The sequence below is a fragment of the Adiantum capillus-veneris genome, chromosome 6, assembly GCF_014529385.1.
Source record: "Adiantum capillus-veneris isolate H3 chromosome 6, ASM1452938v2, whole genome shotgun sequence".
Lineage (NCBI taxonomy): Eukaryota > Viridiplantae > Streptophyta > Polypodiopsida > Polypodiales > Pteridaceae > Adiantum > Adiantum capillus-veneris.
The window spans coordinates 145,452,879-145,468,112 of record NC_140936.1 but is presented as its reverse complement, the minus strand read 5'-3'; positions in this window follow the sequence as shown (position 1 = coordinate 145,468,112).

The window sequence follows — 15,234 nt, the reverse complement described above, 5'->3', positions numbered from 1 at the left end:
ATGTATAAGACATCACCAATCAATTTGTACCTGTATGCTCTATGCACAAAGCCATACTTCTTAGACTTCTGAATCTTCTTTGGAATGTTTCCTGTTAGCAAAAACTCCTCTTCTTGAGCCAAACTTTCCCGGCCATGATAAAGAGGTAAAGTAGTCCTCAACACAAATAGCTCCCCAATCATGCCTTGAGCTGCTTCATGTGCCTCTCCATTTAGAGCACGTTCAATGTGTCTAATGATCCATGCTTCAAACTTTTTTAACAGGCCTTTAATTCTGAAGCACATTTCCTTCAATGAGGTGTTCTTGCTCTTCCACACACCCAGCACTTGCTTCACCACTAACAAGGCATCACCTTTTATGCTCAACCTTCGAACCCCATGCTTCAAACAAATGTGTAATCCGGCTTCCAGAGTAGCGTATTCAGCCTCATTGTTACTATAAGCATCCAATTTGAACCCTCTCTTGCATACTAGCTTCCCCTCTGGATCATAAAGTGCTATACCCCCTGAAGCTGCATCATGGCTCTTTCTGTATGAACCATCAAAGAACAACACATGTGCATTGCTGATCTGTGGCACTTCTTCAACTACCTTTCTCACCACCTCTTCCTTAACAATAAGGGGATTCTCCTTGTAGGTAAACAAATCAGCTAGGGTAGCCCTTGTACTATCTTCCACTAGAAAAGAGAACTCAAACTCTTGCAGCTCAATTACCCATTTCTTCACCACATTTGACATGTTAGTACCCTTAATTAACTGTGGTAAAAAGGCATAACTCATCAAGAAAACAAAAGGCCGTGGTAGCAAGTAATGACGAAATCGTCGACAAGCAAATATTACACTGACCATCACTAGCTCTACTTCCGAGAACTTTCTCTCCGCTACCAACTTCACTCGGCTTGCACAATACACTGGCCTCATATAATGGCTTCCCTTTCCCTTTTGCAATAGCATGGCTCCAATGGCATCATCCCCTACTAAGGGATTTACATAAAAAACTTTCTCCCAATCAGGAGCCTACATGGCTGTCAAACCCCCTAACACCTCTTTCACCTCTTGAAACACTTCTTCACACTTGTCATCCCATTGCAATGGATCATGCTTTGCCACTTGTTGTAATGGATAAAGAAGCTGTGAAGAAAATGGAATAAACCGTGCCATGTACTTCACTTTGTGTATAAAAGTTTCCAATTGCTTCGTACTCGTAGGTGATGGAAGAAGAATAATAGACTTAACCTTATCTGGATCAGCCTCAATGCCATTTTCTGACACCATATGGCCCAATAACTTCACCCTTGGCTGTGCTAGATGACATTTCTTTGGATTTAGTTGTCCTCCACATTCATCATATCGAGCCAATACCATCTGCAGCTTCTCATGGTGTTCAGCCCTACTGCTATAGACAAGGAAGTCATCCATGAAAGCTTTAACACAACTACCAATGAATGGTTCCAACACCCAATTTGCTCTCTCTTGATAGAAGGAAGGTCCATTTGACAACCCAAATGGCAATACTGTGTAGCAATAGCAGCCCCATGGCGTAATAAAAGTGGTCTTTGTGCGGTCTTTAAGAGCAATCTTCAATTGAAAATAGCCTGAAAAACCATCACACACACTGTACCTCTCATAACCTGCCACTGAATCCAAGATCTGATCGATGAATGGAAGAGGATATGGGTTCTTCTTAGTGGCTGCGTTTAAGGGCTTAAAATCTACACAAATCCTCCACTTCCCACCCATGTCGTAGATTGTCCCAACTCAACCTTACAGGTGGATCAGCCACACGCAACTCCTCTTCAAATGCTTTAGACCAAACTCGTGCATCACTCTTCAAACAAATTTGGAGAAGACGTAACATCTGCGCAGGGTCATGAATCTGGTTGCTAATGCAGGCAACCTCCATCTTTTCCAAAAATTCTTCCACATCTTCATCACTTCTTCCATGAAACTCCGGATAAGAGAAAGCCATGGGTACCCAAGTTTCAATGCTTTGAGAACCCCTTTGAACACACGTGCAAGAACCCAAAACTTTTGACTACCCAATCCCCAGAAACTTCAATGGAGCTCAACTTTAGATAAGGACAAACACATGCACATCAAATGAGTTTTCATAGTTGATCATCGGAATTACAACAGGCAAAGGACATTCCAAGATCTCTCGTAATCTTCTTGGCCCGAACATAAAGACTATGCGCTGTTGGAAAAAAATCTTCCTGGACACATGAAAATTTATCTGGATTATTTGAGTTAAATGAAATGGAGTGAATTGAGGGCCATTTTGATCATCCATTAAAGCCAACCATGAAACTCCCAAGAAGGCACACCTGACTTAACCTCTGATTTTGCCAAAATTTCAGCAGTATAACAGCATAAATGGCTCAAAAGACCAAGAAACTAGCCATCATAACTTGGAAAAATTTTGACAGAGTTTCCCCAGATGTAGAGCAGTGGGAACCCAAAATATAGACTGTATATGTATGCATAAACTGCCAACAATAGAACTCGAGCATCAAGTAGGACTCACTAGTACATAGCCTATGGCGAGGTCACAAAAAGGGTGCTCCAGCTACCTGTATCACCGAAAGGATCTCTACATTTGAGAATCCCCCAGCTCAATAAAAACCTCACGCTATCGACCCTCACACGAAGGCTAATGCAAATCGCGTATAGTCAAGTCTTAGAAATGACTATCTTCCAGACCAAGTCTCAGAAATGGCTGGGACTGCCAAATACAACCAAGTATGGCTCCACAAATGCCTACAATGGCAGTTTCCACAAGTAACGTACAATCCAGCAGACAATGCGCTCAAATAGGCGCCAAGTGATGCATACCCACAACAACTGCAAGTGACATCACTGCTAGTATATCACTGTACTCCAGCTACGTGTACCTGTGTGAATCACTTCTACCTGTACCTGTCCCTGTAACCTATAACCTGTAATCTGCAACCTGTAACCTGTAATCCCCAATCTCGAAGCTCGAAGCTCGAAGCAGAAGGTACTCGAAGAAGATCCTCCGTGGGGGTGCCAAAAGAATGTGAGTGGGATGAAAACACACACAGCACCTCTATAACGACCCGAAACACACTCTTGGAAGGATATACACACATACTATGGGGCACCACTCGGCTTACACAACACACCTGGCCGAGACAGGGAACACACCTCTAGAGTGAGAGGAGAGAGACTATCCACTTGCCCACTCCACACACACACACACACACACACACACACACACCCAAAAAACTCAGCTCAAAAGAGGAGAATTTATGATTTTTAGATACAATTGAGCTTGGGCCAACACCAATGGGGCAAATAGCTCACACAATATGGGTAAAAGAAGCCAGATACAATCGCAAACTAGAGCAGAAACTTCGCTCTTAGGAGAAACTTACACAGAAAAACACAAGGAAAGGAGTGAGGAATTTGGAAAAATGGACAGCACCATCGCGTCCGAAACGGCCCAAAACCCCAGTCTACAATGTCAAAGTGCTCAAATCCGACCTCGGATGAGCAGTTTACGGCCAAAACAAGCTCCAAAATGAGCAAAAACACACCTGCGGCTGTTTCTCCTCTCTTCTCCATGTTTTTTATGGTCTTCTCTCTGTTTTTTCAGTTCCCACACTTAGCTTTTCTATTTGGGCACCCTTGGCCTTTTAGATGACCTCAAACAAACCCCGAACAGGCCAAAAACTGACCTCGCAGTGCATAGTTGTCACCTTTTTGCATCATCCGCACACCTGGCACTCATTTCTTTTCAATAATGCGTCTCGCAACCACGTGAAGTGGCCCCAAAAAGTGGTCCTAATGATGACCTTTCTGCATAACTCTCACAAGAAAACACCCACGTTGTGTCCGTCCTCATCCGCGTGCAAATATTGACCCCGTTCGCCCTCCTGACGCCACTAGATGCCATCTGATGCACCTACTTACCTCATGTCGTCGGCCCGCGGATAGCTTCCTCGAGAAGTTTTACGCGCTATAAACTCCTCATTATTGTAGAAAAAACATACTGGTATTGGTGATAGTGAAAATCGATGCACTATGTACATGCTGTCCTACCTGTACACATGTGGGCCCCACGTAACCACCTGGCTCTGGAAAATGGGCAATTCTTTATTTGATGCACCATGCATGTGTATGTACATATGTGCAATCCCTTGCTCCAAAAAACTCCTGACAACGGCTAATTACATCATCCAAGAGGAACTTACATATCCCTTCTGTGCTTTTTTTTCTTAGAGCACGACCTTCAACTTGGTTGGTTAAGTCTTCTCGTGCAAGCACTATGTATCTCATTTTCCATAAGCCCAATGGCATCGTAACCAGATCTACTACCCACTTGTAATGCATGGCCAATGGGTAAGTAGGGTGCAACCCATCACGATGACGTACATTTGAATACATTTGACAGGTTTCACAGGACTCCAAAAAGTGAGATACATATTTATACATACCTTTCCACCAATACCTCTCTTTCATTTTAGTAAAGGTGGCCCATACACCTCTATGTCCAGCATAAAGACTCTCATGAAACTTTTTCATAAGCTCATTTTCAGTGTCCTTATCATTCACGACTCTCATCGGCATTCCATTTCTTTGCTTTGGATACTTCCACAAGTACCCATCTTTCAAAAAGTATCCATAGGCCTTTCTACGTACTCTTTTGAACTCTTGATCAGTCCACCCTTCTTGCCTTGTCAAAGTGCTCAGATAGCGTCCAATGAGCAACCAGTCACCTTGATACAGGTCCTGTGTAAACGACTCAAGTGCATTTGACAGGAAAACATGATCACCCTTGGCATGAGAGATACTATAGAACTGTGTTCCTACATCATCGCCCTCGACAACCATGTCTTCTTCTTTTTCATACCTTGCTCTTGAAAGCATATCCGCAACTAGATTATCTTTCCCTGCAATATGCTTAAATTCTGGGTTCAAGGACTTTATGTAGGCAATCCATCTCAACATAGCAATATCAGGAGTTGAGCAACTTGTGATCATTCCAAGAAGGGGTAGACAATCAGTCTCCACTATTACATTTGCTCCTATCAAGTACTCTTTGTCACATTTCAAAGCTGTGACTACTCCCCATAACTCTCTTTTTACCTGTGGATAGTTGCGTTGACGAGCACTTAGGACTTTTGCTCCAAACCTCACCACATATCGCTTGCCATCATTATCATCTTGCCCAATCGCCCATCCAATTCCTGTGGGGCTAGTATCCACTGTCACAATTACATATCTTCCACATTCATAGTTTGATTTTCTCAAAGTTGGAGACATAAGCAGCAACTTATTTAATTTCCTCATGACATGGGTATGCATTTCTTCCCATTGAAACTTTTTGTTCTTTCTCAAAAGCTGATACAAAGGCTCTGCTACATGTGCATAATGCGGAATCCAAATAACATAAAACACGCATGCACCCAAGAACCTTCGAACCTTAGTGACATTTATACATTTCTCTTTTATTCTCTGGATTACATCAATCTTTGCAGGACAAGGCCTTCTACCATATGGCCCGCACATATGTCCCACAATAAGAACTTCATTCACACCAAACACTGACTTTTGGCCAGACAAGGTAAGGTTCACCTCTTCCAACCTTGACAAGATATTATCACAATCATTGATATGGGTTGCCACATACTTTTGGCACCCCCTCGAGTCTAGAGCCACATCTATATCACTTACATCACATCCTTTGATTGGCACATCATCAAGGAAAGGCATTGTAGTTTGCGGTATGAAGTCACGTAGGACTTTGTTCATACCATTCATCATGTGTGCAACTGAATTCGTTGCCCCCTGAGGTAAGGTGCACATCCTTACTAAACCCAAGGGTGTCCTCATGGTAGTTAGATCTCTGCTTTCCATTGCGAGTTGGAATTGATCATACCCTGAGTACAAATCTCCCATAGAATATATTGCCCTCCCTTCAAATGCCTCTGCAAACTCATCGACAACTGGCCCTATACCCACATTTCTGATTGTCACCTTGTTTACAGGTTGAATATCTTGAATAAAGCGTAAAGAACCATTTTTCTTTGGAACAGTGAACCACCTGTTTGAATATGGAGCACAAGAAGTCTCCAAGATACCCATCTTGATCTTTTCATTAAGCAACTCAATGAGCTTTGGAAAATGAGCCTTTGGAACAGGAATAGGCCTCAAGTTCCAAGGTACATAAGGGATAGTGAAGATCACCATAGGAGAAACAATGGATGGATCAACACACCCTATCTCATAAGGATCAAATGAAAAAGCTTTTCCGTGTTTGGCAAGCATGTCTTCAAAGCATATCTTTTCAGCTTTTGTCAAACTATCCTCGCAACCAACCTTTAACTCTTTCAAAGAATCCTTTGTGAACTTGTGTCCAATCTTGCTTGGGTTACGAAGGCTAGGTTGCAAAGCAACTTGCTCCATCTTATTTGTGAAATCTTTTGGTAGAGGTAATGCCACTGGTTTCACTTTCTTTGCCACGGACTTATACTTAGTGTCCACTCGTACATCAACACCTTGAGCATTTTTGAAATCTTCAATGACCTTGTACATTTATATTGAGCATACTTTCACAACCTCACTTCCCATATGAAAATTGCAATCCATTAAAGACTCCAAATCTTGCATAGTATCCACAAAAGAACACTCATCAAACACACCTGCAATGCATTCTTCATCTTCTAGCAAACCATTCATCTTCAAACTTCTTTGTACACTATTTACATGTTGTCGTTCACCCTGCTTTGGCTGGTTTGAATGTAGTAAATCTATTTGAACTCCTTCTGATCAGCCAGTATGGCCCTATGTTTGTAATCCAATGCTTTCTCCCTGAGCAAACAGATATATCATTTTTGTTTCTCTTCTAATTTATTTACGTTGGTGCAACCAAATTTGATCCGAGCTAGAAAGTGGTCTATGCATAGCAAAGGTTGCAGGCAGGTGCAATGCAAAAGGCTAGGGCAGGTACCAAGGTCCTCGGCAGCCAAAGGGTAGCGAAAGTGTATGCTCAGTGCGGTTTTTTAGGCCAAGATGGCTAAGGGACAGGTCTAGATGGGGTAGAAGATGAAGGTACACAAAGTGCCGAGTTGGTGCTTTGGGACGCAGTGTTCAATGTGTTCTAGAAGCCGGTCCAAACGGCTCGTCAAGCGGAGCCCCGATGTGCAAGATACTGAAGTTTAAAGATAGAAGGTGTAGCTGATCCCTCAATGGATAGGGCAGCTGGGGACAGGTGGCCCAGGTTGATGTCAGTGGATGCATGTGTAGAGCTCAAATTATGGAGCATGCCTGTCTTCCTGGGTTGAGGATCGAAGCTCTAGTTAGCAAGTTATGGTCAATTGAGATTTTTCATGGCACCAGGTTTGAGCCCACTTTCTCGCATTGAAGAATGAGCCATCTGGAATCTTTTTGGCCTTGCCAAGGTTCTCAGTGATAGTATGCTTTATGTGGAGTTGGCGGAAACTGACCACACATCAATCGGGTTCTTGGTCAGCAAGTTATTACAAGTCAAAGTCCGGAGTTGGCAAATGAGAGCACATTGTCAAATGATTTTTTTGGTTTTTGCACGCATTGTTTGAAGGCACACCAAGGCCAAAATGTGACGAGGTCCATGTGGTTCAGAGCCGGCAAGGAATCCTTTCCACTGAGCTCAACACACTCCTCGTTGAGAATGTGAGCAGAGGATGGGAGTTGGACTAGGTTGGCATCCCAAAGGGGGGGTTTCTCTCTCATGGAGGAGGTTTTTTTTTTATAAAGAATTTTAAAGCCTTAAAAGGCTTGGAGGCCCAGGTGATGCCACGTGTCAGAGGATTAGTCCCCTATGCGAAGCGAGGGCACCGTGGGGCGGGCTTTATAGGGTGGACCATGAGCGCCATTTGGAGTGTATGAGGGGGCGAGAGCTCCTTGGAGTAGTGGGCGATGGCGTGCGCAGCTGGCGGCGCTTCCAGCGCTCTACTCGAGCAGCAGGGGCGGAGCCTGACAACGATTTGGCCTAGTGGGGGGTGCACGGTGGTGGCCTTGCGAGGTGGTGCACTTGAGTGAGAGGGAAGACTGGCGCAGGCTAGTGACATGACAGCACCTGAGAAGCAGGCCGTTCCCACATCTCTTAGGGCCCAAACTTTTTGGAAGAGATGCCCCCCCCAATAGCGACATCGCTATTGCCTAGGGGAGGGATTCTTGTGGCATATGACAGATAATGAGAGAGAGAGAGAGAGTAAGAGAGCGAGCTCAAAGGGCGCCAAGCGGGGGGCAAATGCAAAGGGCGGGCCCATTTCAAGGGCCGTCAGGCAAGCTCGTTTCAAAGCCGGCCGAGCAAAAGAAAAAGGAAGAAGGGAGGCTGGACCAAAAGGGAGCAAAGGAGGAGAGAGAAATAGAGAAAGAGAAGGCAGGTGTGAGTTGGACAGAGGTGGTCAAACGCTAAAAAAAAGAGGGTGCAAGGCTAAGCTCCCAAAGGGGTAAAAAGATAAAGAAGAAATGAAAAATAAAAAGCCCAGGGGGCAATAGCGACATCGCTAAAGCCCCCCCCCCCCCCCCCAAGTGCAAAGAGAGCAGATAAAAAATGAAGCGGCTACCTCCTCCAATTGATGCCAAATGTGAATGCCTGATGGGCCAATGAAAGGGTAGTTTCCAAAGTTGAAGGCCCCTCCCTATAAAAGTCAAATAAAAATCAATTAGGGGCTTTTTGGGTACCGTTTTGAAGCCTGCAAAATAGAGCTCTGTAACAGAGGAGTGGGCCTGTCAAATCCCTTTGTATTTTCTCATGAAAATGGCCATGTTGATGGAATTGCAAGCCCTTGCCCGTCTTGTTGTTGTTTCCCCTTCCCCCTTCTCTTCTCCTGCTCTGGTGTTTCCCCTCGGTGCAGGCAGTGCGGATGTGTGTGCCCCCTCGGGCCGATGGTGTTTTGAGGTAGAGAGTGAGATTGAGCGGCTGTGTGTGTGCGTAAGGGTGGAAACAGACCATGGCAATAGGTGTGCTTTGTGTGGAGGATTTGTGGAGTGTGTGAGCGGTGGAAGTTGGGTAGGCGGTGGTCTACTAGTGAAAAATGTGTTTTGGAGGTGTTTTCCGAGAGGATAGGGGTGCTGTGGATACCCTGAGCTATAGAGAGGCCCTTGTGTTTGTGCCGGGTGTGTTCCCCCATTCCCCCTCTCCATCTTCTGGTGCCCCCACTGAGGAGTGTGTTGATGCTTGTTCAAGTCAAAGTGGTGATTTTGGTGATGCCAAAGGTGCAGCCTTTGACGAGCAGGTGCTGTTAGTGATGGCTTGGACGAGATTTCCCATTTTCACTGGGGTTGAAGATGCAGAAACTTGGCTTCAAGACTATGGATTGTTCGTGTTGGAAAGCGGTTTATTGAGAGAAGACTGTGCGGTACAGGTGTTCCCGCTCCTAGTTTGTGGTAAAGCGAAACTATGGTTTGATGGCATGTGTGAAGAAGAAAAGGCAGATTGTGAAGCCCTGGAGGCAGCTTTTTGAAGAAGATTTATAGCGTATGCGTAGCTGGAGGAAGTAAAGCAGAAGCTGGAGGGTTTGAAGAAAATCTTGGAGGGTAATTTTCAAGCATTAGAGTGGGAGTTCGAAGCCCTTTGGGGGAAATTGATCAAAGTAACTGCTGCAAAAAATGCTAGTTTTTTAAAGTTGAGTAAATTCATGGAGTGCCTGCATAAGGAAGTGCGAGATAAAGTGGAGATAGATAGACCGGTGTCATATGAAGAGGCGGTAGCTCTAGCGAAAGAGCGAACCAAACGAGGCTAGGCAGGTTTTGTCAGGCGCAATGATGCCAAGTCAATGTAATGCAATGGTAGCCGAGCCACAGGTGGTAAAAAGAGAAATGCAAGTGCAAGAAGAACCAAGGGTTCTTTGGCTACAGAGAGATAGGGTGGTTCCTATGCGAAGATGACGGCTAGAGCGGTTCCAATTGTGGAGGATGTGCAGGTGGTTCCAGAGAGGACAAAGGATATGCTACCAAGTTTGGGTGTGGCTGTAGAAGCTCCATTGGAGTGTGGTAAAGAGCAAAGAGTGCGGTTTGCAGACGAGGTTGAAGTAATGAAGCTAGAGGAGATTTTTGAGTTTGAAACAGAGGAAGTCAAGTGACAATAGATTTATGGATGCGGACACTAGTTGGGAGACAGAGTCGTCTCAATCCAGGTATGATGAGTTTGACCTCTTGCATGTAATTAGAGAGAGGCAATAAATGTATGCGAGGAGCAGCATGAAGTGCAAGCTGAGGTGCCTAGTGAAGACCAAGTGGAGCTGTCTAGGCCTACAAGTGATGATGTGCAGGTAAAGCTGGTTGGCAATGCCATGCTAATGGCCATGTTGATGAAGGTAGCGATGGAATACGCCATAGTGGTGCAACAGGAGCAAGGTTTTGGTAGAAGGAACAGAGCAGGCGTGCCTATGGAAGATGACAAGGATGATGCCGTAGAGAACGAGTTTCTCTCTTCCCTGGTGGAGCTTGATGTAGCGGTAGAAGAACAGGTGGTTGCAACTGACAAGAAAATGGTGCTTATCGACCTTGAAGGGCCAGATGAAGAGGAGGAGCTCGATGATGCTGGAATTGAGTGCATGGCAGGTGAGAAAGGCAGTGCGGTGTCAAAGATAGAGGTGCTTCCTATGCAGTGAGTGTTAAGTATGGAGCCTGATTTACCCTTGTAATTTTCTGTGGTAAAAGAGCACATTTGTAAGGCCCCCATTATGAGGAGAATCCATCGTGCGTGAAGGAAAATCACTCACCGGAAACCAAAATTTTCATGGACAAGAATCAGGGGCAACTTTAAAGGCCTCGGGGGTGGAGGCCCTTGAGACTTTTATTTTTTTCACCGGAATATTCTTTTTCGCCGGAATATTATGGCCGGACGGCGGCCGGAAAGTGGTCGGAAAACAACATGTCGGTTGGCCGGTGGCCGGTAGTCAATGGCCGATGGCCGGTGGTCGGAAGTCAATGGCCGGTGGCCGGTGGTCGAAAGTCAATGGCCGGTGGCCGGTGGCCGAATTCAAAAGCGGACTTGTCTTCTCAAGGGCGGCCACACATGGGCGGATTGGAGGGTCCGATTTGGACTTATTCGCACAAGGGCGGCTACACATGGTTGTCTCTCATAAGAGAGGGCAACCCTTTTGGCCTATAAAAGGAGGCCATTTCTACACACATTTCATAGTGTGAAGTTGATGCAACAAGGTGAGTGTGAGGTGGTGAGAGTGAAGCAAGGCGGGAGCTCCATTAAGGGTATAATCCCTTTGTAAACTACTTCTTGTTTTGAAGTACTAAAGCCATTGAGTGGCTGCTTTCCCGTGGACGTAGCCCACATTGGGTGAACCATGTATATCGTGTGTACTCTCTCTCTCTCTCTCTCTACTCTATAATCTCGTGTATATAAATCCGTCTCTCTCCATTAAGTAATCTACTGAATTATCTATTTAGCTACGTCTTATTTCCTAACAACTGGTATCAGAGCAAGGTTTGCTCGTAGCTAAATTATCTCAAGGAAAGGATTCCTTGAATTGAGTGGGAGTTATGGTGGAGGAAGGGAAGCTCAAGATTGAGAAGTTCAATGGCAAAAACTACCAACATTGGAAGATGCAGATTAAAGACTATCTCTACCAGAAGGACCTCTATTTGCCACTAGGCGGTCTTGCGAAGAAGCCCGCAACAATGGCATATGAAGCATGGATTGTCCTTGATCGAAAGGCACTGAGAACAATCCGGTTAAGCTTGGAGTCAACGGTGGCCTTCAATGTTTCGGAGATGAAGACCACGGAGGACTTGATGAAGTCACTTGACGACTTCTACGAGAAACCATCGGCATCCAATAAGGTATTTCTTATGAAGCGCTTGTTCAATCTAAAGATGGCAGAGAATGGTTCAGTTGCAGAACACCTAAATGACTTTAACAAAAACATAAGTCAACTTCGATCAATGAAAATCAATTTCGATGACGAAGTGCGAGCTCTCCTTATACTATCATCTCTACCGGATAGTTGGGACAGCCTTGTGATGGCTGTAAGTAATTCTATCTCTGGCACAAATACTCTTAAGTTTGATGATGTTGTGGGTGTTCTCCTAAGCAAGGAAATGCGAAGGAGAAGCACAGGAGAATCATCAAGTGTTGCACTATCAGTGGAAACAAGAGGAAGGCTTAAGGAGAGGTTCAAAAACCAAAAGGGTCGTGATCGCTCAAGGCGGAGCAAGTCACGCACAAAGTCAGTTCTTGAATGTTGGAACTGCAGCAAGAAGGGCCACGTCAAGAAGGATTGCTGGTCCAAGAAGAAGAAGGAGACAGAGTCTCAAGACAACAAGCCAACATCGACGGCCAATGTGGCAGGTAAAGTAGAGCGAGATGCTCTAATTCTCTCATTAGACAATGTGTCTAATTCCTGGATAGTAGATTCCGGGGCTTCATTCCATGCGACACCACACAAGCAACATTTCCAAGACTACACCAAAGGTAATTTTGGGTATGTATACTTGGGAGATGATGAGGCTTGTGAGATTGTCGGCAAAGGTACAGTTTCTGTCAAAACTGCTAACGGAAATGAATGGAAGCTTAAAGATGTTAGGCATGTTCCTTCTCTTCGCAAAAATTTGATCTCTACAGGACAATTGGACAATGAAGGTCACAACATTGCATTCGGAAACAAACGGTGGAAGATCTCAAAGGGATCTTTGGTGGTTGCCAAGGGTGAAAAAGTTGGTACACTTTACTTGTGTACTGTTAACACGCAACCTTCAGCTTGTACAGCAACTACAGAAGTTGACAGTGCGGTGTGGCACTACCGACTTGGACATATGAGTGCCAAAGGAATGCAAATCCTTCAAACAAAGAAGCTTCTACCAGGTTTGAAAGAAGTGGACTTAGAGTTCTGTGAAGATTGTGTTTATGATAAACAAAAGAGGGTAAAATTTCAAAAATCAGGAAATGAAAGAAAAAATAAAAAAACTTTAGTTGGTTCATTCTGATGTTTGGGGTCCTGCAAGTACACCATCACTTGGTGGCTCATTGTACTATGTAACATTCATAGACGATGCGACTAGAAAAACATGGGTTTATGTCATGAAGAATAAATCCGATGTATTTTCCATATTTCAAAGGTGGAAAGCCTTTGTGGAGAATGAAACACGTACCAAGGTTAAATGCCTCAGATCCGACAATGGAGGCGAATATTGCAGCCAAGCTTTTGAAAGCTTTTGTGCTAGCAATGGCATTCGGAGGCAAAGGACAACCCCAAGGACACCTCAACAAAATGGGATTTTGGAAAGGATGAACAAGACAATCATGGAACGAGCACGAAGCATGCGGCTACATGCAGGCCTACCGCTTGAGCTTTGGGCGGAAGCTGTAAGTACGTCTGTGTACTTAATCAATCAGTCACCCTCAACTACATTGGATGGGGGAGTTCCAGAAGAGCATGGACAGGTAAACCGGTGAATTATGCATTTCTCAAAGTGTTTGGGTGTGAGGCTTTCATGCACATAGATAGAAGCCTAAGATCAAAGCTAGATGCAAAGTCCAAAAAGTGTTTCTTCATTGGCTATGGAGAAGGAGACTTTGGGTATCGCCTATGGAATCCTGAAGATGGTAAAATCTTAAGGAGTAGGGATGTAATTTTTAATGAACAAAATATGTACAAAGATTACTTGGAAAGAAAACAAACAAAAGAAACAGGTGATGAGTACATGGAGCTTAAGGACGGTGAAGACTCAAGGACTGCAAACGGTGACAATGTGCAACAACGTCAACCAAATGAGGAGTCTCAACCTATTCCCCGAAGATCTACAAGAGCTCCAGAAAGGTTTGTTCCTTCCTTCAACCATCTCTTGATCTTAGATTCTGGAGAGCCGGAATCATATGAAGAAGCTATGAAACATGAATCCAAAGAAGAATGGACGAAGAGCATGCAAGTGGAGATGGACTCACTACATCGCAACCAAACATGGGAGTTGGTTGAGTTGCCTAAAGGTAAGCGGGCACTTCAAAACAAATGGGTGTACAAGCTAAAGGAAGAAGAAGGTGGGAAGAAAAGGTACAAGTCTAGGCTTGTGGTAAAAGGTTTTTCTCAAAAGAAAGGTATTGACTTCAATGAAATATTTTCTCCTGTTGTAAAAATGAACTCAATTAGGCTTGTCTTAAGCCTTGTGGCTGCTCATGATCTAAATCTCGAGCAAATGGATGTAAATACGGCATTCCCTCACGGTGACTTAGAGGAGGAAATCTACATGCTTCAACCAAAGGGGTATGAAGTAAAAGGTAAGGAGAAAATGGTTTGCAGATTAAAGAAGAGCTTGTATGGTTTAAAGCAAGCATCAAGAAATGGTACTTGAAGTTTGATCGATGGATGTTGGATCATGGATTCACAAGATGCAACTCGGATCACTGCGTCTACACGGAGAATTTGGGAGATGGGAAATTCATCATCCTAATGTTGTATGTTGATGACATGTTGATTGCAAGTGCTAACATGCAGGACATCAAAGACCTAAAAGAGGAGCTGTCCAAATCTTTTTCAATGAAAGATTTAGGTGCTGCAAAGAGGATACTTGGTATGAAAATATCAAGGGACAGGACGAAGAAGACAATAAAGCTATCTCAAGAAGATTACATCAAGAAGGTACTAGAAAGGTTTGCAATGCAAAATGCAAAACCAGTTTCTACACCTTTGGCTGGTCATTTTAAACTAACGAAGGATATGTGTCCAAAGACACAAGAGGAGATAGCCTATATGTCTAAAGTTCCATATGCTGCAGCGGTAGGTTCTCTAATGTATGCTATGGTCTGGACAAGGCCAGACATTGCACATGCAGTGGGAGTTGTGAGTAGGTTCATGGACAACCCAGGTAAAGAGCATTGGCAAGCTGTGAAGTGGATACTTAGGTATCTAAAAGGGACAACAACAAATGCTTTGTATTTTGGAGGAACTGATATTTTTCTAAAAGGGTATGCTGATGCAGATATGGCAGGTGACAAAGATACTCGAAGGAGCACTACTGGCTATGTGTTCACGGTGGAGGCACAGCAGTAAGCTAGGCTTCAAAGCTGCAGAAAGTGGTTTCACTTTCTACCACGGAAGCAGAGTATGTAGCAATGACGGAGGCAAGCAAAGAAATTCTGTGGCTTCACAGATTCTTAGAAGAGCTTGGATTCAAACAAGACAATTGTGTCTTGTACAGTGATAGCCAAAGCGCTATCCATCTTGCGAAGAACTCAGCCTTTCATTCAAGGACAAAGCACATTGAGGTGAGA